Source organism: Lasioglossum baleicum, chromosome 10 (genome assembly GCF_051020765.1).
Source record: "Lasioglossum baleicum chromosome 10, iyLasBale1, whole genome shotgun sequence".
NCBI classification, from domain to species: domain Eukaryota; kingdom Metazoa; phylum Arthropoda; class Insecta; order Hymenoptera; family Halictidae; genus Lasioglossum; species Lasioglossum baleicum.
Window position 1 is genome coordinate 6,462,817 of NC_134938.1, and position 24,838 is coordinate 6,487,654.

General features: G+C 42.8%; 1 protein-coding gene across 2 annotated transcripts in view; it reads left to right on the top strand.

Moving 5' to 3' along the window:
- Positions 1-1,350: 1,350 nt before the first annotated feature.
- Positions 1,351-24,838, top strand: part of Nlg-4 (neuroligin 4) — a 511,553-nt gene continuing 488,065 nt past the window's right edge. For both annotated transcript variants that reach the window (XM_076431568.1, XM_076431570.1), the window contains exon 1: positions 1,351-1,987. The gene's annotated coding sequence lies outside the window, so the exon portion shown is untranslated. The remainder of the gene's footprint in view (positions 1,988-24,838) is intronic.

The following is a 24,838-nucleotide window of genomic DNA, read 5'->3' on the forward strand; positions in this document are numbered from 1 at the left end:
ATTCAATATATGTACTTCTTTATAAGGAAAAGTATTACTTCTAGTTGCCACATATCTATAATACGAAATTGGAAATTTTTTTAATTGTAAAATTAAAAATTTCGATTGAAATCGCCAGCTTTTAATCGTTCCGATTGAAGTTCTTCCAATTAAACAGAAAGAGATATTAAATATATTTGATTAATTAATAAATTGTTCCAATAATGCTCGTCGATGCAAGTTAAAATTTATTTATTCTCTGAAGATTCCTACGCGTTACAAACTCACCAATTTCTACAGTTTAATATCAGCACAGCCAATAACCGTTTCTACGAGAGTAGAACCGTAATATCGACATTTTCCAAATATGAAAACTCTCATACCCTCGGCCATGTTCGAATCAATTAATCTACGCATCCCGCTTGCCGAAAGCGTTCTATGCTCGCCTGAAAGGTGGAATTTTATTTCGAATCGGCCATGTATTCTTATAATACAGGTATTTCATTATATTTTTTGTATGAAAATATTAGAAAGTGAACACTCCCGGAGGTAGTATTTAGAAACTGCACCAAACAATTAATTGTGAAATGCATAAACTATTTATTAAAACCACATTTCCAATCAACATATATATGTGCATAATTAATGAAAACGACACGTGCTTTCAATTTACGATTATTTAAAGTGTACGTACACTACTGTGCAAACGAAAGAAGCACCCGGCCATATTTAATAGTAAAGCGTAAAAAATCAAATAAGAACATAGTAAGTTTTGAATAAGGATTCCGCTGTTTAATTGAATAGTTCTGAGAATATTTGTTATTGCGGATTATCTAATACTTTAAATGCAATAATACAATTTCTACATAAAGATATTGTTTCACATTATATTCTTCTTTCTTTTGCACAGTAGTGTAAGCCTAAAAAAGTGATTGAAAATTTGTACAGAAAGATTTTCGTCGAAAGCAACGCGAGAGATGGTGAGCTTTAATACAAAACTGGTTACATACAGGAGATATCATTGTTGTCCACTTACTTTGTCGGTGAAACGAACGGGTCCGGTACATGTCAGAAAACCGATTGTTCGACACAGTCCGAGTTGGTGTTAGCTGCGAGAGGAGCACACTTTTGTCTGGCTATTAATTCGGATACAGGGGTACATCCTGGTGTATTATTCCAGTTCACCGAAGCGCCGGAAAGCGGGAGCTTTTCAGTGGGAACGCGGACAACCGAGTCCGGGAAGATCGAAAGTACCGCTAGACGGAAGGTTGGTCCGGTCGGTAGCGTCTGGCGTAAGCCGCAGAATCGACCGTGGCGCGCTTCAACTCGCTCGAGGTAGAGTGGTGTCTCTGGCGTCGTTGTGCGCGAGAGCTTGCGGACCCTCTCATTCCCCTGCCGTAGTCCGTCTCGGGAGCTTCGAGGCGACGTGACGCGTTGTGTTCGCCGGCTAAAACTCGGTGCTCAGCCAGGGTTGTCCGCGCCTGGTCGCGAGTGTGTCAGTGTGCGTGGATCGTTTGTCCTCTTTATAACCTTTACGCTAGTTTGGTTAGTCTGGCCATCTCCCACAGTGATTCTAGTAACATCGACGGCTGTAGTACAGCCTGACGGAGTTCCTCACGGCGACAGCGTGACGCCGGACTCGCGTATCCTCGCTGCGATGATGACGTTTGACTGGATCTCCGCTCGTGGAATCGTCTGTCCAGCCGCGAGCAGCTGGATCGAGCAAATGCAGCAAGAATCGCCGGCTGGACAGTGAGCCGAAGCTCGGTCAACAGCATCGGCAACGTGACACCGGTGATTGTGTTGTCAACAGTGTCGTCAGTGTTCTAGCTTTGAGCTTTGTGTACCAAACACAACGTTCATTCGAAGTGTCCGCTAACTTCCCACGACTCTGGATCAACGTCGATCGCGTGGCTCGATCGTGTGCGTGTCCCATCGGTTTCCTTCGTGTGATTGTGTGTGGAGTACAGTGTCCGTCCAGAGGACACCTCGTCGTTCTTCGGTCACGGTGAGTACGATCCATGTGATACATACTTTGGTTAATTAGCGACGCCGGGAGTTCTCGAACCGTGATTTATACGGTACCAAGGACATTTTTCGAATTGATCGCCGCGCCGCGCTTTCACGCGACCGGCCTCGTTGACAGTGATGGATTCGGCCACCGAGACACGGTCTCTCCGTTGATGTTTCGCCGCGTCTGCGTGAAACTGATTTCAGTGTCGCTCAGAAATGGAAATTGCGGCCGCTGCGTGCGAGCCGTGTCGTTAGGCTCCGTCTACTTCGGCTCGTTAACGTCCACCTGACGGCGGGCTTGACTGGCATCGGTCTAGGGCACTCTGCGGTCAACTATTCTTCCTTCGCTCGAACACGCTTCTCTTGTCTTTTTACCGCGGCGCTTATGCACACGCACGTCGCTAGAGATAGTGCTCTGCCGCGATCCGCGATCATTCGGAACAATTTCCAGCTGGTTTATGTGGTCCGAATATATCCCTCCCAGAGAAATGTTGATGAAGAATAATTTAAGGAGGAATTTCATGTCCACGTCCTAATAGAGCGGCCATTTTTATCATCTTCGATTTTTTATAATAATGTGCTGTTAGATGCCCGTGTTTTACACACATCTTCCAGTTTTATAAATATATTTATAAATAATTGTCCAGGTCCTAATAGAGCATACAGTGATTTCTATTCTTTTCAATTGTTGCTCTTAACGTTCAGTCAGGCAGCTACCTGTGTCCTAGATCCATCATCCAGTTTTATAAATATATTGATAAATAATTCGAAAAGGAATTTGATGTTTAGGTCCTAATAGAGTGCACAGTGATTTCTATTCTTTCCAATTTTTACACCTAACGTTCAGTCAGGCAGCTACCAGTGTCCTAGATCCGTCTTCTAGTTTTATAAATATATTGATAAATAATTCGAAAAGGAATTTGATGTTCAGGTTCTAATACAGTGCTCAGTGATTTCTATTCTTTCCAATTTTTACACCTAACGTTCAGTCAGGCAGCTACCAGTGTCCTACATCCGTCTTCTAGTTTTATAAATATATTGGTAAATAATTCGAAAAGTAATTTGATGTTCAGGTTCTAATACAGTGCACAGTGATGTCTATTGCCGTCGATTGTTGATCGCAACGTCGAGATTGCAAGTTTCCGGAAACAATTCGCAGCGTATGAATAATAATTCGCAACGTTAACTCTGTTTACAGAGTCGCGGAGCTCTAAAGTGCTTGTGCGGAGGACTTCGCGAGACGACACATACTCATATTTACCCGCATACTGTCGAAGTAACGATTAAATTCTAGGCATCCTTCTGCCAGTGAAATTTAATGCGGAGCTCATTTCCTATGTAATTTGATTAATCTATAACACAACCAGTCTCTCCCAACAAATTTTAGAGCGAGCGTTCGTTATACCGTAGCTTAATAGCACCGTCAGCTGGCCTCCGCGTTTACACAAATTTTTCTACGCATACTCAGTTCCCGCGCAACGAAGACATTATTATTAATACCCTCTTCCGACTTGTAAAACATTCTTCGTTCAATCTTGTCGGCGAAATTGTGGAAAGCGTTGTTCCATACGAGAGAAATTCGAGATTATTTTAATTCTCGTACCTTAATAGAAATTTCTCGTATCTTGCAAAAAGATTCCTTGTTGTTCCATGCAAAATTAATTTCGTATTCCCTTGTTCATTCCCCGCATCAATTTAATACATTCCACCGGTACGTAGTGTTCGTTCAAGTATTATTTTCGCATAAATATGTACACTGTATCTCTGCAAAAAATTTGTGTCCGCGCGATGCAGAATGAATTCGAAATTATTCTGCCGTTCATCCTTTGTCCCGATTTTACATGTTTTTCTTATTCAGAATGCTCGTCGAAGCATTATTCTCATGACTCGAACAATTCGGTTCAATTTTCAACAATAGTGTGTGTGCAGGCTCTAACTGTTTATCTTCCCTTAACATTGACGAGAAAAATTTTTTTTTAATGTTGGAGCATCAAATTCAACAGAATTTATTACGAATTTATTTATGTTGGATCTACAAATGCTATTACCAACAAAAATAGAATTTTATTTGGTACCACTTTCTTAGAATTTGTCTACAAATATTGTAAATTGCATAAACATCCGCAGTCTAGTAATTGCTAACCTATGATTGCAACCCTCGTTCACCCCTTGCCTCAATTAACACATTTTTCTCGTGCGTAGTGGTCACAAATTATTTTTATAATTGACTCGAACAATTTCTTGCAGTTTCAACAATGACGCAAATTCTTCCTAACATTTAATTATTTACGACACAAGCTAGTACACTTTTCCTTCGATATAAGACGATGATCCTGCTCGTATTACAGACGAGGATGCCTATCCGACATCGTTCATGTCTCTGTCGAATATTGTTGTGCGAGCACCTGAAAAATTGTTCAGCCGTCGACGCGGATAAAAGATTCGCAATTAGCGCGAGGAACTGTTGCGAAATCGGCATGAATTGTCGAGCGTCGAGCACTGTGCCGGCCAATAGATTGCTAGGCGCGAAACTTTTCAATCGTGGCTGCTGAAAAATGCGCGAGGAAACTGCTCGCATAACTCGAACTAAGAATTTGCTTTTCGATCAACGGCTCACGTCCCGCGTATAAATCTCGCGTGTCAAGCGATTCTACAAGGCGAGCGGCACGTATTTATCGCGCGCGTTTGTGCGGCATTCTAATGGGAGGGGAAAGGGCGCGAGCTTTCATAAATTCGGCGAGAGAGGGGGGTTAGAGAGAAGGGAGAATCGACTCGGTGTATCGGGACTTTATAGGCAACAAGGAGGGATGGGGGTGGCATAGGTGGGTGGAGAGGGTGAATGGCTCAGGGGTTGCACGCGACAATGTATTAGCCGGGGATTCCATCAATAATTTGCATAAACCGACGGCGAAATTTACGTGTACGCGACGGGCGCGGGCGGCGCGACGCGATGTTCCGGCGCGCGAACTTGAAAGTGCATTTACAAGTTACATCGCCGGGATTTATGCGGCCATTAGACCGCAGCAACGTCTTAATTACACGGGGGGCCATTCCGCGCGAGACCAATTAAAATATGCGCGAAAGACAAACGCTTGTAATCGGACCGTTCGACCGGCGTGCGGATCGAAACACGCGAAATTTATGCCCGTTGGCCGGACGTTATCGGCGATGGTTGTAAATGCTGTCCTTCGTCCTCGTCACTCTGACATGGTGCTGTAAAACAGCAGTAAGAATATCTTCTCGATGAAAGTTCGTTTCAGCTGTTGCTGCATTCGAAAAATATTAAAACCGCTTGCGTATGCTGACGACCACACGTTGAAACAATCGATTGAATTAACCCCTTGCCCTATGATTTGTTTTACGGTTTCAGTGATTAGAACTTTTTTTGTAATTACATAGTACATAATTTCCTTAAAAAGGAGAGAATTTATGTGTGGCCAGACGGGCGGTACAACCGAGCAGGGGGTGGATGCTACTTGTAAAAATAAGTCGAAAAAAAGGAATAACATTTTTTTGATTGATGCTTCGTTTTCGAGAAATTCTAGTTCGACGAACCTGGCGGAACTTTAAACTCGATTTTCTCGAAAACGAAGCGTCAAACGAAAAAATGTTATTCCTTTTTTTCGACTTATTTTTGCATACTAGTACGTGTTTAAATCTACGTCGTATTTATTAGACACTATTTTCAGAATCTTCATCACGAGTCTGACACGATATTGTAGGACAAAGGGTTAAAAGACTTTGCTGAATTCTTATTATTTCCGAAGTACTGGCAATTCAAATTATAAAAAATGTATAGTATTATTCATTGTCCGGTTAAAAAATGTTCCCAACGCTTCCGTCAAGCCCTGGTCACGCGATCAGAATCGTCGGATTAAGACTTATTTCCACACTCTATCTTTGCGCGAAAGACAAACGCTTGTAATCAGGCCGTGCTTGCGGTCCGAGGATCGAAACACGCGAAATGTATGCACGTTGGCCGGACGATATCGGCGCTGCGCTGGTTATAAATGCTGTCCATCGCGGTGACTCCATTTTTGTTCGCCCTTTCCACTGCGAAATTCGCAACCCGCTGGTCACCCCCTCGTCACTCTGTTTTTCGGCCGCCATTTCAGCCGGGTCCCGCGCTTTATGCTTGTAAATTTTATTTGCCGGACTTTCACGCGAATCCTCCCGCACACCTCCCCTTCCTCCCCACTCCACGGGACCGTTACGACGCCGGCAACTTCGAAAATGGCGAGCCGGAAACGCGATTAATGGAAAAGTTGGCGCGAATCCTTGCAAATTATGGGCCATTCAACCGAGAAATCTCTTCCCAGTTTCGGAATCCGTCGTAGTTTTCCACTTTTAGCTGGCTCTGCTTCTTACTCTCGGCTTCTTCTTCTTCTTCTTGATCTTTTTCTTTTTCCAGCATTCGCCCTCTCGGCGCTTTTCCTTTTTCTGATCCGTCTTCTGTATCGTGTCTCCTCACCGACCATACAGCGCATTGTTCGAGCTTCTGTCTTTCCTGAAGGCGAGGCTCGTATCTGTTCCTTTTCCCCGAGTCGCTCTTGCTCTTCTAGAAGAAATTGATACAGATTCGACGCGACTCGCCCGACTCAAGATCGAGTTAGGTGTATGGAAGCAGGAAATAGAAGGGTCCAATCTCCGCTACGTCGGTGCTCGATTTCGGTAACAGTCGGGTTAAATAATAATTCTAGCCCCAGCATCCCTTACACTAAATCGCCGCGTATTTCGAATGCGAATTGCTCGCTGGAACTTGTTAAACTCGGTAGTCTCGGACAACTTCTAAATGCACTGCGGCACTCGACCAACTCGCCCATCTTTGATTTTATCTGGAAAATTGTGGACAAGCTTGTTAAAGAAATTAATGACACACGCTGACTTTGATAAAACTTTGAAAAATATTGGACAAAGATTTTTTTGTCGGAAAGTATTAGAGTTGGAGAATGGAGAAGTTGTGCATTTTTTAATTCTCGAATATCACTGTTTGTTTAAACAGTATCTTGAAAAATGTCTTCATGTTGTATAAATGTCCTTCTGTTTGTGATTGACATAGACAAGTGTCCCAACAAAATATTAAGTACCTAAATATTATTGTGTCCCAACAGAAAAATATTATCTAAATATTATTGTATCCCAACAAAATATTACCTAAATATTGTCCTGTCCCAACAAAATATTACCTAAATATTATCGTGTCCCAACAAAATATTATCTAAATATTATTGTGTCCCAACAAAATATTAAGTACCTAAATATATTATTGTGTCCCAACAAAATATTAAGTACCTAAATATATTATTGTGTCCCAACAAAATATTACTAAAATATTATTGTATCTCAACAAAATATTACCCAAATGTTATTTAGGGACTAATAAATTTATCTCGACTCTCTCCCGGCATTCTAAGACACCTGCTAAGCTGCATAGTCTTCTAAAACACAGTTCGACATAAAATTTCGAAGGATGCACACTGTTCAGAATAGAGGAACGAATCGTGGTGTTCAGAAGTGCATTCCAGAGTGCACTATTTTCGCGATGCACCGTGTAACAGCTGACCGACGATTCCTCGACATGAGAACGGGGTCTGAGGGTCTGCACGCTGGCCGAAATTGATACAGATTCGATCCACGTTTCCCGTCTCGAAAATTTGCGAAGTCAGGCGCTCCCTGAAAGAGAGGAGCGACGTTCAGATTATCCCAGCGGCTATACTCTTGGAAGAAGGTTGTGTTGGCATCTCTTGGCCGAATATACTTCCGCCTCGGAATATACTTCGAGCCACCAGAGACATCAAGTTGGCCGGAACACAAGACAAACATTCGTACGCTGTCCTCGGAATATTCCTACTGGCCAGCTCCGGCTACACCGCTATCCGCTGTAGGTATTGATAGAGACGCAATATCCTTGCCGAACTCCATTTAGCCGAGAGTCCCGCGTTAGCATTGGTCGCCAGTGCAAACGAAAGTGGACGAACCGATGACGACGATGTTGCATCGTGTGTGCCGTGTGCACCCTCTTTAGCAAGAGGATTTATGACGAGAATGAGCAGGCGTAATTTGAAACCCTAAAAACATTAGAATTTAAAAATGCTGTTATGGAATTTTATTGAACTTATTGAGAGGGAAAATGAATTTCTATGTCACTCAAAACATTTTTATTTCGCGTACAGATCCACTGTCTAATTATTCCAAGTATCAAACAGATGTTAATTAAAATTGATGCAGGACAATGTAATCCTTCATTAATCGCTGCTTGTGAACATTTTCATTTCGCATAAAGATCCGCTGTCTAATTAGATGATTAATTAAAATTGAAGCAGACAATTTTTATTTTCCCTGGACCGCGAATCTCTTGTGTAAGAGCTGAATCGAAATTTTATTTCTGCTTCGATAATGTTCACGAGCAGCAATTAACGAAGGATTAACGTGTACTAGATGCATACATGGCAATTCGACTGACCCTCGCAGTGCAGTATCGAGAGGATCGTCGGCCATGATCATTCCGCGAGAACTAATTCCGTGGGAGACTACATCCGGGAGTCTCCCATCAATGCGAGACGGATAGAGTGCTCAGAGGGAGACGCTGACTCTCCCAGATTTCCCGTTCTATCTTTCTGCTCTCGAGACACGTGTCCGCGACTCCGGCGAATGCACGGACCCCCGGCCCACCCCTCTGCCGTCGTTCTGGCTCCTTTCGGGTCGCCGACGAGGCGGTCGGAATGCATTTAATCAAAACTTGCGGCTTTTCAGCCGTCGAGTAATCCCCGTTTCCTATTCAGTTTTCCGCGCGAACCGGGGACTCGCAATCCGCACTCGCTCGCGTACGGTCCTCTCCTCCCCTCTCCGTCCAACTGGGTTTTCAGAATTCGATTTGCGAAACGCAATCCCGGAGCACACGTAAACTAATTCTTCGAGTTGATCGCGCGGACGAACTCCCTCGGACGTTTATGTTGAAGTTGACGAGGGCGCGGATGGATAGCGGTCCCGGGACTCCCGATGAATCCCACGTGTCGGGGATTAGAGACCGACCGTTCGCCTGGATTCGATTATTGCGATAGAGTAATAGTTTTACCGTGTTTTATCGTATCGTTGCGATCAACGGGGTAGATTCGTTCCCAGGATTGCAAGATTGCGGGATGCGCCTTCTCATTTCTCGGTATTGCAAAGATCGGAGTTTTCAGTAGACAAAAGCGATAGATAAAACATCAATCTAAGCCGCAGTCACCCTCAAAAGTCCTATTTTTACGATTACGAGCCGTTATTTGCATTATTTGCTGCCGAATAACGTTAGTCCAACCCTCCAGAGACGGACCATTTTCGCCAGGATACGCATTAGAAATTTATGATTATTATGTTACAACATACTCAACTTCGCAACGGTACGGTAGGCACCAGACACGGTGTAACCGCTGGTAAAAGTAGAAAGGTGACGACTCCGCGTGGAAGAGGGCAGAGTAAAATTTTCTTATTAAAGTTTCATCCCTCGCGAGAGTCGACTTTGAATATTTTATTCCGGAATAAGTAGAATGGCTGAGCATGAGCAGACATGCGAACATGGTGCTGTAAAACAGCAGTAAGGAAATTGTTTTCGTGATTTCTCGACGAAAGTTCGTTTCGGCTCTGTTGCTGCAGTGGAAACAGTCTATTAAAACAATCGATTAAATTAGAAGATTTTGCTGAATTCTTATTATTACTGAAGTACTGGCATTTCAAATTACAAACTTATAGTATTGTTCATTATTTTGGTTAAAAAATGATACTTGGTCAGAATCGTGAGGAAAATTAAACATTTTTCTTTTTACAAATTACACCTGGTCGACCTTCCTGTTTTTCTCAACTCAGGTTTGGTTGGAATCGCCAGACTAAGATTTCTCTCCCCATTCTATCTTCACAATGTCACGTGACTGATCCGGCACTGGCAGAGAGGGGGTTACATTCTCCCTGATCTGAGTTGGGTGAGAAAGTCTCCGCCGTTTTCCAGACATTGAAATCTGCCCCCTCCACGCCGGCTGTTTTCGAAGGTTTAACGTATACTCGCGGAATATTGCGGCACTTTTCCCCGTCGAGGGAGCGGCGTCGCCATTCAAGGCACGTAATCCATGCTCCGCCGTGTGTCGCCGAAGATAAATCAGCCGTGCTCTCTATACCACGCGGACAGAAGAAGTTTCGCGTTCGATCGTCGCGGCATTGTCGACCCATTGGCTTCGTGAACGTTCGCGTCGATTAAACGGGATGTATCTCCGGACTGGACTCCTCGCCGTCCTTCCATAAACAATTGTTGCGAACGTTTTCCACGGTTATCCAATTAAGTTCGTCAAATGCAATCGATCGGCGCTCGGACGCGGACCGTTTGGCTCGCGTCGAAACGAAAACGAGTCCAGCCATCCACCAGTTAATCCGTCCTGGCTCGCCGAGGCGGTTCCGGCCACTAAAAATATCTTGTTCCTCGAGGATTGCTGGAAAAGATACCTAAACTGTCGGACTCTTGTCCAGCTTTCCAAATTGCTCCGAAACCTGGTTCAAGATTCAATTTATGTGGTCACGTCTCTATAGAAAAGATTATGTTTCACTTTCAAAATGTCTTCTTCCTCGAAAAGACTGTTTCCCGAGGTCATTTCAAGTAACTTTTTCCTTTACGAAAATCTTCTCCGTGGCTTCGTTCTCGAGTTATTAACGAAAAAACGTAGACCAATCAGAGTCACCGGGGCGGAGTTAGTCCGCTGTACCCGCGCTCGGATTGGCCCACGTTTTTCCCCGATAAGTCGTTAACCAAGCGACGGAGAAGATTTTAGCAAAGGAAAAAGTTACTTGAAATGACCTCGGGAACCACTTTCGTGGAAGTACACTTTCGGGACAGCCTGTATAGAATTTCAGGATTCATACTTCGAGCGAGTATAAAATTGATTCCCAATTAAGTGAAATGTCCTCTGGGGAGTCGCATCGAGCTGTAAAGAGGGGATTACGTTTCTCTTTTTGCAGTGTAGAGCACTCCACGGTGCTCTTCGAGTATATTGATATTGGGGGATCCATAAACGTGGCAGGAAGTATGTACTCTGAGCCAGACGTTCCCCATGAAGTTCCCATTGAATGGTGCCTATCCGCGTCGTCCAGAGACAAGAAGTCGTCGCGTTCTCTGTTTACATTCCCCCCTCCACCTCCGCGTGTCGGTCTCCGATATAATTCAAGCTCCAGCTATTTTCACCCACCTCGAGGTTTCTCATTAAACGAAAGAAATACAGTTGGCTCTCCCCGACGACGGCCGGAATTCTTTGAAATCACGAAAAAATAACCGCCGTGCCACCTACCTCGCCGCGCGAACGTAATTTCTTATCCAGCCGAGGGAATATAGAGGTTCATGCTGCCGCGGAAAAACGGCGAACCGGGAGAGTACGCGCAGGGGAAGGTGAACAGGTTCGCTGAACAACCAACCAGCTTATGAACGGTCGGGAACACTTCCTGGACCAACCAGGCTTTTAATGGAAAATTTTTCCTTGGCAAGACGATTTACCGGTGTTTCAAAATTCGCGTTTGTACTATTAATTCTCGAAACAATCGATAAAACGCCCTATTGTCGGGATAAACAATGCGTTTTTCCCCCGCGTTCCTCCATCGCTGATGACTGTTTTTTTTTTGTTCAAAGATACGGAAATACGGCGGATAGTTATCTCGACATGGTGGAAAATACATTGCCGAATAAATGTTGATTCGACAATGCAAACCTCGGCTGCAAGACGCGATACGAAAAAATACACGCGGATAAAAAAATACCAATGACCGTAAAAAAAGAAGGAAATGAACTGACAATGAAATTTGTATTTCGGGATATTTTTTCGTCGAAATTCAAATTGTACCGTGAACATTTTTCATGTCGTGGAAAACGAAGAGAGTCTGTAGTACATATCTGCATTTTACAATGTTGCACCCCTTTATTAATATAATGTGTGGTATTAACTATTTTTGACGAAGAGTGAAACTTGATCTCCTCTATACAGGTCTGTCAAGGACCAATTTAATTTTAATTAGTATCGATGGGCATTGATGAGGCAGTCAGTGAAATTGGACACACTTGTATCACTGTATTTTGAAAAATCGTTCCTCTTCGCCGACGCGAATATTGATTATTTTCCAGCTCGGGCGGAGTTTTCTAAAAGGGATATAAATGTAGCAATTAGGTAAACACGATAGAAAGGTTAAACGCATTAGCGGCATGATTTGATTAAAAGATGCAATTAATTTGACTCTGCTACCTCGGGATAGTGGTCTGCGCCGTTCTTATTCCGTGAACAGAAATATGAGAAAAACGGTGGAGTGCTTCAGACGCAGTTATGTATCTCAATTAGAGAAAATGTTCTTTCGTAATTGTTCCTCCTATGCAGAGAATGATGAAAATTACTTTGTCTATCTCTTGCATAATTTACAGAATAATTAATGTGTGCGCTACAATAGGACGTGAGATACGAATTCATTTAAAAGCAGGATATACAGTGGCGGAGGAGAGAAAGTTTAAAATAGCAATTCCTCTATATATCGAGTTAGCAAGAAAGTAATTTCGGTATCTTAAGGTGAAATAGAGCTCAATTTCTTTATTCAAGCAATGAACTTTAATGAATAATATATTTTCTCTTTTGTACGATAATCTTTTGCCTAAAAGAATAAATAAGAAAATATTTTACTGATTAAATGCTTGAATAAAGAAATTCGGTTTTATTTCACCTTAAAATACCGAAATTACTTTCTTGCCAACCCAATATTAACACAATTAGCAACTATTTAAAAATCTTAACTAACCTTAACTACATAGTACACATTGTCAATTAAAAATATTAAACCTGATGTTAATGTAGGGCAAAATAAAATTAAGATTTGATATTAAAAAATGCACGATGCAATCAACAACATTAGAAATAGGAGCAGAAAAAGGTTCCCACTGAATTGACTCTGATTGAGGGGAATACAGTTACCCTCTCTGCCGGACCAGTCACGTGACACTTTGATACAATTATTAGGTTGTTGCGTATGGAATGTCCGATTTTAGAATGCAAATTTTGCCATTGCGTTTTGATCAGGAAATACAATTACAGTTGACAGGTTCATTGTACGTCTCTTTGAGGTACATACAAAGCTTATCTTCAGATCCTATCTTCAATTTTAATTTACACATATAAATTTCCATTTAAATAGATTCGGTTCCAACGTGAATCAATGCGATTGTCGCGTGTTCTTTTTGTATGCGTGGAAAAACAACATATTTAACGACAGCATTATGTGATATTTGGTGAAAATGTGGTGACTAATCAATAGTCTGCAGATTTTATGCATTTACGGGGAAAATAAGTGGGTGCAATTTAAAACAGTAGAATGGTTGCAATGATTTAAGAATGCCAATGTATTTTTCTCAGCTTGTTAAAAATTATTATTATGCATAACATATGCACACACAACGACCTAATATAGTGGGGAGACAAGTTTTAACCTTTAACTACCCGCGCTGGTGTAAAAAGTACACCAATACAATAATGTATGTACTGTTCAGAGCACGAGAGAAAAGTAGCGGGAGGGGAACGGGGCAAGAGGAGCGCAAAGGCAATCTTCTTAACCCTTTCCCCGCCCGCTAGTTTTCTCTCATGCTCCGCACAGTACTTAATCACACAGTGATACATGTGGCGTACTAAATACACCGCGCGGATAGTTACGTGAAAATTCAGGGCGCGGGTAGTTAAAGGTTAATCTGGCGACTTATGGTGTACGTATGTGCACAAGGCTCAACAGGAGGCATATGAGCACAGTCTGCCGACGTATGGGACGCCATCAAAACCTAAACGACGCTTAATGGCGTCGGTTAAATCGTCTGCGGATCGTCCTCGCGCGCGAGACCGTTGATTTATTGAAAAAGTTGGCCGGTCAGGAGCTTATTTGGTGGCGGCTTCGAAAACTGTGAGCACCTCCGTCGCGGTCCAGCGAAGAATGATCCACTCGAGGAAAGTTTGCGACCGTGGAATGGGTCAGTAGCCTTGTGTCGCGAACTTTCACGTGTCATCTCGGGCTCTTGAGCCCGTCGCGAAATAGCCAGCCCCGCCAATCGCGTCGCGAACGAAGATCGATCCACGGAAAAGTTCGACTTAATTTCGACCCGCGAAACGGCACGCAGCACTTTTAACCGAGTTCGAGGAATGTTCTCGGAGGACATGGAACCCGGCCAAACGTGAAATGCACGAAATGACGTGGTACATCGGTCCTTCTTTCGCCTACTCGCTTTCTTTCTCCGTCCCGCCGACCGGAAGTGAAAAATGTTTCGTTTTACTGCCGAACTTTCGGCTCTTCCGTTTAGGCGACCAAATTGCTGAGTGCTCTGACGGTTTCATCGCGACTCTTTCGTACTGCAGCCAAACGGATCATGCTCTAATTGCTCTATCGGCTAACGTTGTTCTCAATTTTTCATTGCTCTAATACATTTAACATTATTCGTTAACGCTATACATAGTATACATACAAAAATATGTATTTATATTTGCACCGGTTCACACAGCGATGCACACTTCCGGTGAATATTATGCAATTTAAACATATTTATTATTTATCGATGCATAGCAAAAGTTTACACATGTCTGCGTCCCTGTGTTGACATTTAAACCAGACTTTATTTATGCATCGAATCGATTTAGCGAATTGCAAATAAAACAAAATCGAAATAAACTCTACTCGGCAGTTACAAATGAATGGAGTTTTGTAGTTCATCCACTCATTCATAGTACATACACGGTATTTCGATGCTCGTAGAAAAATAGGGAATTTTGATTTTGGATAGTGTTGCGTCGCATATGCTTGGCTGGGAAATTTCAGAGCGGAGGATATTGGAACGGCAAAAGATTGAAGAAGCTCGGAAAATAGGAATGTAAATATTCACTCTCAGCCAGTCCTTATCGTCTCATCTTTCTGTGCATATTGAAATAGTTACAAAAACGTCGATATTTCCGCAGAAAGTATTGGCTGTTGAGCGAGTTCAGTGAAAACTTTGTGTGCCGCACAGAACATAGTACTGGAGAGTCTAAAATAATGTCTGAACGTGAAAAATAAATATGTACGATTTTTTTTTAAATAAAGAACGGACAGAATAATTTTATCTCGGTATTTTTTTCGTGCCACGCGAGATCGTAGCGAGGGGGAAAAAATTAATTTGGCGTCATTGTGCGCTTCTTATGCAACCCTACGGGAGTATCGAGCGATTCGTTGTATATTTTTAGCCAACAAACATGCTATGCCGAAAATAGTTCCTCGTAACGAGACGCCAGCTGTCGAGACCGGCTCGACAACGAGCCGTATCGATATTTCGCGTTCGACTTCCGGTTTATTGTACCAGTCTGTTCGCGACGTAGCACAGGGGTTGCCGGTTTTCCGCGAAGCTCGGTATCGACCAATCTCTCTCCCTCTCTCTCCTCTCAGCCTGTTCCTCCTCCTTCAGCTTCTGCTCCAGAGGCAATCATTGTCGGTGGCGTAACTCGATTCCTTCTGCCTCCGCGACGACGATTGGCTTCTGCTCGAAATCGAGTCCACGTGGCTCCCCTTAGTATCCCGTAGTGTTAGGATCTTAGCAGGAGATCAATAACGGTCTCGATGGCCACCAGCATCCGGTATTCCGGTAGAAACGCCGTCGAAAGACGGTCCCCAGCTTAACTGGATTTCTTCGTTTGATGAAAGGTCCTCGGTGATCGAGACAAACCCGACAAGATTCGGCGAATCTTCAGCTTTCGAACCTGCCTTATGTTTCTGCCCTGGAAAAACGACGTTTAACAGCCTCCGCTTTACCCTGTGATTCGTACAACTCTGCCAGAATTTCCTGTCGCAGATCCTGAATCATTGGATACGATTCCGACTGGCTTTGACACCAGTCTAGACGGAGATCGGTCTCTCAGGTGGCATCGATCGGCCGTCTCCTTTCGCTTTTGGCAAGTGATCCGAGAAGTAAATTGCCTTAAGTGGCTGGGGACGATGACTAGCCGGTAGCCGAAGGGATCGAGACACCCCGTATGAACACAGAGGCCAAGGCGCAGCCGGTTCCATGCACCTGCACATAGATTTCGTGGCCGCGAGCAGTATCGCTAAGCTGATACACTCCGCGACAAGAAGATTGCGCGATACTGTATCCTCTCCGCAACTGTCCGGAGGATCTCCACCGTAACTGGTCCAGATATTCACACAAATGCAAGAGAAGAAAATTAATGTTTCGGGACTGTTCTAATTGTCCGTCTATTAATTTAATATATTTTTCGCTAGAGAGCGGCATTGCTACACTCTACCATACAAGGGAAGGACCCCAAGTGTCCGACTCCGATTTTGATAATTTTTTGTGAGACGATGGTATATAGATCCCTGATGATGTCTGCAAAATATTGGGTGTAGTTACTCAATAGTTTTAAAGATATAAACAATTAAACGTTCATACCTTTTTGATGTTTCATTAGCCGTGTACGCAGGTTGCGTGAAAGTTCAATTGTTTATATCTTTGAAACTATTGAGTAACTACACCTAATATTTTGCAGACATCATTAGGGATCCATATGCCATCGTCTCACAAAAGATAATCAAAATCGAAGTCGGACACTTGGGGTCCTAAGCTTGTTAGTAGTCACGTGTTTTTCGTTAACACTAACCGTACCGGGTACAAAATGTGTCGGATGTACAGGATGTGGCCGGACGTGTGGTACAACCAAGCAGGGGGTGATACTCGAAAAAAAGGATTAACATTTTTTCGTTTGACGCTTCGTTTTCGAGAAAATTGAGTTTAAAGTTCCGTCAGGTGCGCGTGCTTTAGTAGGTATATGCACAAAGTAGAATTGATTGATCATGGTCAGACGCGTCAGACGATTCCTATGCAATAGCACGTGCATTCGCTGCATTTTCAAACTCAATTTTCTCGAAAACGAAGCGTCAAACGAAAAAATGTTGTTCCTTCTTTGCCACTTGTTTTTACATGTAGTATCACCCCCTGCTCGATTGTACCACCCGTCCGACCACAGTCTGGATAAGGTTTCATAAAAATTACAAGACTGAATTTATTTAGACTTTCCACAATTTTTATAACAACACGTGCTCGAATCAAGAAATTTATTGAATAATTTGTAATGGAGGCATCTTTTTATAATTTCAGTATATAAAAAGTAAACAATGTAAAAGCGTGGTACGGTTAGTGTTAATAACTCCAGAACAAACCCACAGAGAACGTTTCCGCAAAGGAAAAACTTACTTCGAATGACCTCAGCAGTCACCCTTTTCAATTTGCACCATTTTTGAAACACCCTGTACGAACACCAGCTGTTGATTTGCAAATGAGGGTTCGAACAGAGATTCTTCACACCGTGTTTGGAGAAATTAAAGATAGGAGACAGCATCATTTTGTCCAGGACTGTACTGTAGAGCTCGGTGATGCACACACGCTTGGACACGGACACGAGCCGCCGGGACACGTTGATGAGTTCTTCGACGTGCAATAATACGTTCCCGAGCCCCGGCCACCCCCCTCGCCCCCGACAACTTCGCCGAAGCTTGCTTGCACCCTCTCAACCCCGCCGCGAAATGTCTGCTACATGTATCCAGTAATGTCCAAGAGATACCGGGCATATCTCCGCGACGTCTCGCCGGCGCAGATGGTGTATCAGGGCATTAGCATCGGTCTCAGGATACCCGGCCGATTTTCGAGGACATCTCGGAAATGTCGTCGATGTTATCCTACGCCGCGTCGATGCTGCATCATGCCCCGACTGTGCTCGTTCACGGCCATTGCAATTTACGGGGGCGCGCAGGTGTTTATGATGCGACTCGAAAGATGGAAGGGTCGTTCGAGCGGTAATATAGTCGGATTCTTAAGAGTTCTTCGGGATCAGTATCTTTTATTGTCTGATGCGAGCACTCACCATACTTCGTTCGTAATGTCCTTCCACGTGTGTGTGTGTGTGGGGGGACTGCTTTTAAACAATAGCGGTTTATCAGTTTACCGCGCGAAATTATTGATTCGTACTACTTATAGCGCTCGCTCCATTTAGCGTTCTGTACTAATGTGGTTATGACGTCGTTATCGTTGCAACATGAAATTTCTAAGTTATGGTTCGATACTTAATTAACATATTTTGGGTATGAATAACTATTAAGGATCAACTAACATTATTTTTTGGCCAGCAGCAAAAATGAACAGGATTTTTGTTAGGATTAATATTTCTTAATCACTTCAGTTTCAGGAAAATTTCTTTCAGATTGAGTTGACTAAAATTTATTTAAATATACAGGGTCTCCCACGTAACACTTTCCACGATTTTTCAATTAAGAGCTTGCGATAATCTGACAAAAAGATATTTTAAACAAAAGTCGATCAGTTTTCGATTGGCTGTACATTGCAGTAAGATTTTTTCGAAAATTTTCTTTTTAATTATTGCCAAGGTCACCTTCATTTTTTAAAATGGTACTTCAAGGTCATACGAAAATCATGGTATACTAGATTGTTGAACTCGTCTTGATCGAAATCGTGAAAATATGAAGTTTCAATTCATATCAATCAATTGAATCATTTCAATTTTAGGGAAATTTCGTTCAGACTAAGGTGACTGAAACTCATTTAAATAAATATGAATTTTCCGACTCTTTTCAAAATTTTACACATCTTAGAAATAACTTCCACTTCGGACCTGTGAGTGGGGGCCTGTTAATTCTAGGTTTTGTCGGAGAATGGAATATTGATAACTGGAAAATAGCGTTTCATTCCGGCCGGGAGGGATTGAATGAAACTCGTGTTTTCTAAATTCTCAGTGCAATTTTAATTACGAGCTTGACGCGACATTATAGGGCAAGGAGTTGAGAACTGTGCTAGAACGTTAGAAGTGGCCGAGCAGTTAAAGTGACTCGTTCGAAGTCCTTCCAAAAATTACAAAAGCGTATTCGTTGGAATTTCGTGCGGCTTTCACTGCGCTTGCGTGTACGTATAAAGTAATTTGTTTAATAATTTCAGAGTGAAATAGCTTTGTGGCGAGCCGGAATTTTAAAATATAAAGTTTCAAGTGGGTCGTTTCAACTCTTCTAGTAGTTGTAAGGTTAATGAAGGTTTACGGTACATTTTCTTTCCATTCCATACCGAAATCTTTTACAAGTGCATTCTAGCGAGAATTATAACTGACTTCTTGCTTGAAGAGCTTTTCAGACCACCGTTATAAAATTCTTCAGTTTATTCATCCCGGTTTCATTTTCCAATTTCCGTGCTAAGAAATATTTCATCGTTTGTTTCTCTGGACAAAATATACACGCGAGAACCATAATACATACCACTGCATGCACTTGAAATATAAAACTCCGTATGAATCAGTGGCGGAGTGATTGCAATCGCGCACGAATTTAATATTTCCATGCCAAAGGGAAATTGTTAAGACGTAATATAATAAAATTGTAAGAAATTAACAAAGCAATTTGTTTTACCACGTGTTTGTTTCACAGGAAGAAAATTCAATTAACTGTGTACATACGGCTACTTAAAATGTTAATGCGTAACATGGTATTCGAAGAATTTATAATTTTTCTCTGACAATGTTCGCTTTCAAATTCTGTAAGAGAATACGTCGCGTATATTAAAATCTTGTGATCATAAAGTATGCTGCGTAAACCAGCAACGAACTGGTATCTACCTTTCCTAAATTATTAATCTGCCACATGATTTTACAAACACTGAATATTTATAATCACTTACTTAGTTTAACGGATATAATTCAGCAAGGAAGTAGGAAAGCGGGAGATAAGGATATAACAATAATTCATAAGATCGCAACTTAGCTCGGGTAAATGAAATAATAAACTTGTTAAGTAACTTCCAAAGTTTCCTTAAAAAAAGATTACCACTTTATCTTGATTAATAGGCAGCCGCTTCATTAGAGGAACAGGGAGGATATACAACCCCTGTATTTTTATCTAAGTTCTATCTACCGTAATAAGTGGAATAAAATTCCTTTGGGGCTGTACAATTTGTTTTCGAGAAATTATCGCAATTCTTCACAGAATAGAATTTCGTTTCGGTGCGAAGGGAACAAAATTCACATGTAGTGAGGTTTGTTCAGAATATTCACCGCGGGTCGTAGTCAATGCTGCAGCGCCGGGGTTAAATATTGTCAGAAGCAAACATAACGAGATTTACGACGCCACTAAATTCGGTATACGAACTACAGTATTTGAGGACGGAGCGTTGGTCGATAAAACATTTTTGAGTGACATATAGCGCCGTGGTGGAACGGGGGAGGAGCGAAGGCATCGGAAACTCCATTTCCAGACTAATTCGGTGCAACCTAATAGATCAACCCGCAAGGAAGTTCCTTGCACAATGCATCGCGCGGGGGCTCGCTCCAAAGAAAGACTCGGCGGACGCCGCGGGATTTTCTTTGAAATGGCGCGTCGCCGCGTCATCGCGCAATTTTTCCGTCCTTTGTCGCGGCCCATGTAGCTGGGATTTCCGGCGACAAAAGCAATAAATCCCGCGACTATCCGCCATGCGGAACTGACCTGTGGACCCGCGAATCACGTACACTGTGTACACCGTCCTCCTTTCGGGACAGTCTCCCGGCAGCAGCGATGCAGTTTTAGCACAATACGTCCGTCCTTGTCTCGTCGACAGGGGTGAAAAGGGATGAGCAGCGACGGACGCCGCGGTCCCTCCATCCCCTTAAGCGATGATTGTAGCGCGGCCAGGCCTTTGTGAACTCGCCCCAAAGTTCGCGGCAACGTCACCGCGAACAAATTTCTCCAGCAAAAGGAAGACGAATTACGCCCCCGTGGGACCCAACCCCGCATCCTGCCTCTTAAGATGCAAATCGGTGTCCGTCGGGACGCGAGCATTGCCGAACGCGAACGTACCCTGCGTATCTGATCACAAGGTGATAATCGTCTCTGTAATTTCTGCGACATCTACACTCCGCAACAGTGTTATAAGTAGACTGCGGATCTTTATGGATTTACAGGAAAATTGAGTAGATGAAATTCGAAATTGAAGATGTTGATATATAATTCCTCATCTGTTAAAATTATAAAGGGAGGAAATAGCATTTTTCTAGTGTTATTTATTTATTTTTTTCGGCCTCGCGACCAAGAAATTGGACTTGGTTTCCAATCCTTCTATGTCATCCATCCCTTCATCCATCCATATCCCATGTCATACCATATGCCTTATTGTCTATAATCTCTATGTTTATCTATCCTAATATCTTTCATCTAATATTGCCTCTCCTTCTCTCCTTTTGATTATTTCTTATTTCTTATTTCTTCAGTAAATGATTAGTAGACAGCGGATGTGTATGCAATTTTTCCAATTTTCGTAGACGAATTTTAAGAGAAAGTGGAACAAAATAGAATCTTATTTCCGGAGGTATGTAGCAGCTTTTGCAGATCTTAAATAAAACATTGGAGTATTCAGTATTGTATTGTTATATTCATACAAAGGAAAAAGAATTAATATAGAATGGAATTATTCTATATCGGAGGAAACGTTTAATTTTCGAGTTGAAGGTCCGAGTGCAAAGGTTCAAACGTTAGGTGACTGTCTACCTACGTACCTGCAGGCTGAACCTGAAGAAACCAAGCTTTCGCGATTACGCGTTGCAGCAGGTATTCCGATGTATTTCTCTTTAGCGGTGCACTGCTCGCGTCAGCGCAAGCAAGCCGAAACACCGTGACAGGAAATTCGTTTTCGGTGTTCCGGGCTTATACATATTCGCGCTGGTTTGGAGCGTAGGAATGTCGGGCCGGAGATTATGCAAAAGTATTCGCGCGTCAGGCACACGCGACAGCGTTAATCCGGAACGGGTGACGCGTGCGTGTAGATCGCGCGAGTAGCGTCGACTCCTGGACGAGCTCGTCTGCGCGTACGTGCCGGGCGTTAAGCAATCGTTGAACAGGCGAGGGTACACAGAGCATCCTCCGATCCGTATTCAATTAGAGCTAATCCCATTGGCGAATAAACGGCGGCGCGTCGGTGTGCAAGGAGGACGCATTAAACGCGATGCACGTGTTCGCGCGAACAACGATACGGGGTCGGTTCGTAAGGGTTGTGAGAGGGAGACTCGTGTAAGACGTTTGGGAAGGGAACAGGTCGGCCGGTGTTCTCGATGGCGATCCGAACAAGCTTCTCCGTTTCGAAACGCATCACGTGCCGGCTCGCAATAAACCCGGCCCTCCGTGAAACTCTCTCCGATAAAACGACGTCGTGTCTTGTAATTTTTGCAGCTAGACAAACTTCCCGGAAGATCGTAACGCGGGTCGCACTGCGGAGTTACAGGATTTCCAGCACGAGCAGTTCGAGGAACTGTATCGCGTGCTGCGATAGGAAGTCCTGCCCGATTTCGAACCGTAACCTGGTACGTACAGTGTCGCCAGACTGAGAAAATTCCGGGGAATACGGTACCCTCCCTCTGTCATTACTAGCAAAATCGCCTGCATCGATTGCAAGAAATTGAAACCGAATTGGATGTTATCTCTCTTCCCTTAATGATTTTAACACTAGAATTACCGGATTAGTCAAAATTACTTGTTGCTTTTAGAGATATTAAAGTTATAAATATGTTTGTCCGAGACATTTTTTTAGTGAACTTCTCTAAATACACGCGCGAGCACTCGGCAGCCGACTTCGGCAACTTACAACGACAAATGCCCAACCCATGCTTATCCTAAAAACACGCTTAAATCTACGACATATATTATAATAAAAATGGCTAAACATTTTTGGATGGACATTCCTGCTATTTTCGTAAATCGATGTAAAATAGTCACTTTTGCGGAACTACAAATGCCACACGTACCTGAAAATCGACTTTCCATTACATCGCCGTCGAAGGGAGAAACGCGGTTTCGTAACGGTATCGATTCGCTTGCGTAAAAATATAATATGATGCAAGAGAGGTATTAATCATAGCTCATTAGCCGTGGCAGACTTTGATCCTTCGTTTATTTAATTTTTCCGGTAGCTAGACATCGAACGGCGCGGCGCAGACAGTCGAGTGGCAATTCCCAGTGACATTAGCCTCGCCCGCGCGCGGAAATATCGTCGGCTTCCGCGCGTAATGCGGTACGTCGAACGCGTTTACCACGAACCGGAGTGTCTAATTCAACTATTCCCCCTTTAACGTTTCGCTTTGTCGCCACCTCACCTGTCCTTCTCTTCTCGCATCCATACCACCCTCCCTCCTCCCGACTGGGTACAGCGTCTCATTGCTATCTCCATCATACTGTGCGGCAAGCCGGCATCAGCTCTTTGTCTTGGCCCCAGGAGCCAGAAGCGAGTCGACAGCCAATGAAAACGATCATGGAATAGCATCCACCGCTCTATGATGTCTCTCTTCAAGGGAGCGAGAGAGAGATAGTAGCTTCGTGGATGTACTATATTATAACGATCCCTTCTACCGAAGACATTGAAGTGCCGTGTTTGTCGAGGTAGGCGTGTACTTAACGGCGGAATAAGATTAGCTACCAGGGCAAGTCGATCTATCGTGACGTCTCACGGCGAATGCTGATAAGGGAATTAAGCTAGAGATATCACCGGAGTCCTAAATTTACGAATCTCTTAATTGTACGTTTGTACTTATAGCAGAACAATTTTTAGAGTTTCTGGTGGGTCACAGTTGCTACAGTATCGTATTCAGGCTAGAGAAACCACCCCTAATTTGTATCCAATAAATTACTAAACGTATTTAATATTTTAACAAGCCACTGAGAGTATTGTGCGAGGTATCAGCTTTATATCGATAAAATGAAGAAAATCATATAAAATGGAAATATTTCAGGCCGATAGAAAAATTCGGTTTTCGAATTAGAATAGCTCCGAGTGCAAAGAGTTAAAATTACGTGGCTCCAAAAATTAATAGTTAGGGATTTAACAGAGTTTATGGTGGATCCTAGTTTCCCTTAAAAAAACAGGAACTACCCTTGGAAGCTGCCCTTGCAAGGGACGTTTATGAAACCGAGGTATCGCCAGTTAATTTGCAATGCAATTCTAAGCAAACAATATCAACTGAATATCTCTTTAAAATTCAATGGTTAGGAATTTATCAGAGTTTCTGGTGAATCCTAGTTTCCTTTAAGAAACAGGAACTACCCTTGACAGCTGCCCTTGCAAGGGACGTTTATGAAACCGAGGTATCGCCAGTTAATTTGCAATGCAATTCTAAGCAAACAATATCAACTGAATATCTCTTTAAAATTTAATGGTTAGGAATTTATCAGAGTTTCTGGTGAATCCTAGTTTCCTTTAAGAAACAGGAACTACCCTTAAAAGCTTCTCTTGTAAGGGACGTTTATGAAACCGAGGTATCGCCAGTTAATTTGCAATGCAATTCTAAGCAAACAATATCAAATGAATATCTCTTCAAAATTCAATAGTTAGTGACTTATCAGAGTTTCTGGTGAATCCTAGTTTCCCTTATGAAAGAGCAACTACATACCCTTAAAAGCTTCTCTTGTAAGGGACGTTTATGGAACCGAGGCATCGCTAGTTAATTTGCAATGCAATTCTAAGCAAACAATTTCATATGAATATCTCTTCAAAATTCAATAGTTAGGAACTTATTAGAGTTTCTGTTAGATCCTAGTTTACCTTAAAAAAACAGAAACCACCCTTAAAAGCTGCCCTTATAAGGAACATTCATGAAACCGAGGTATCGCCAGTTAATTTGCAATGCAATTCTAAGCAAACAATTTCATAGGAACATCGCTTAAAAATTTAATGGTTAGGGACTTATTAGCAGCACAATGTATCCCCCTCCAGGTTTTAATAAAATTCATGAGCCTCTAACATAAGACAGCGTTCGCACGGTGCAAAACGAAGTTCGAATCT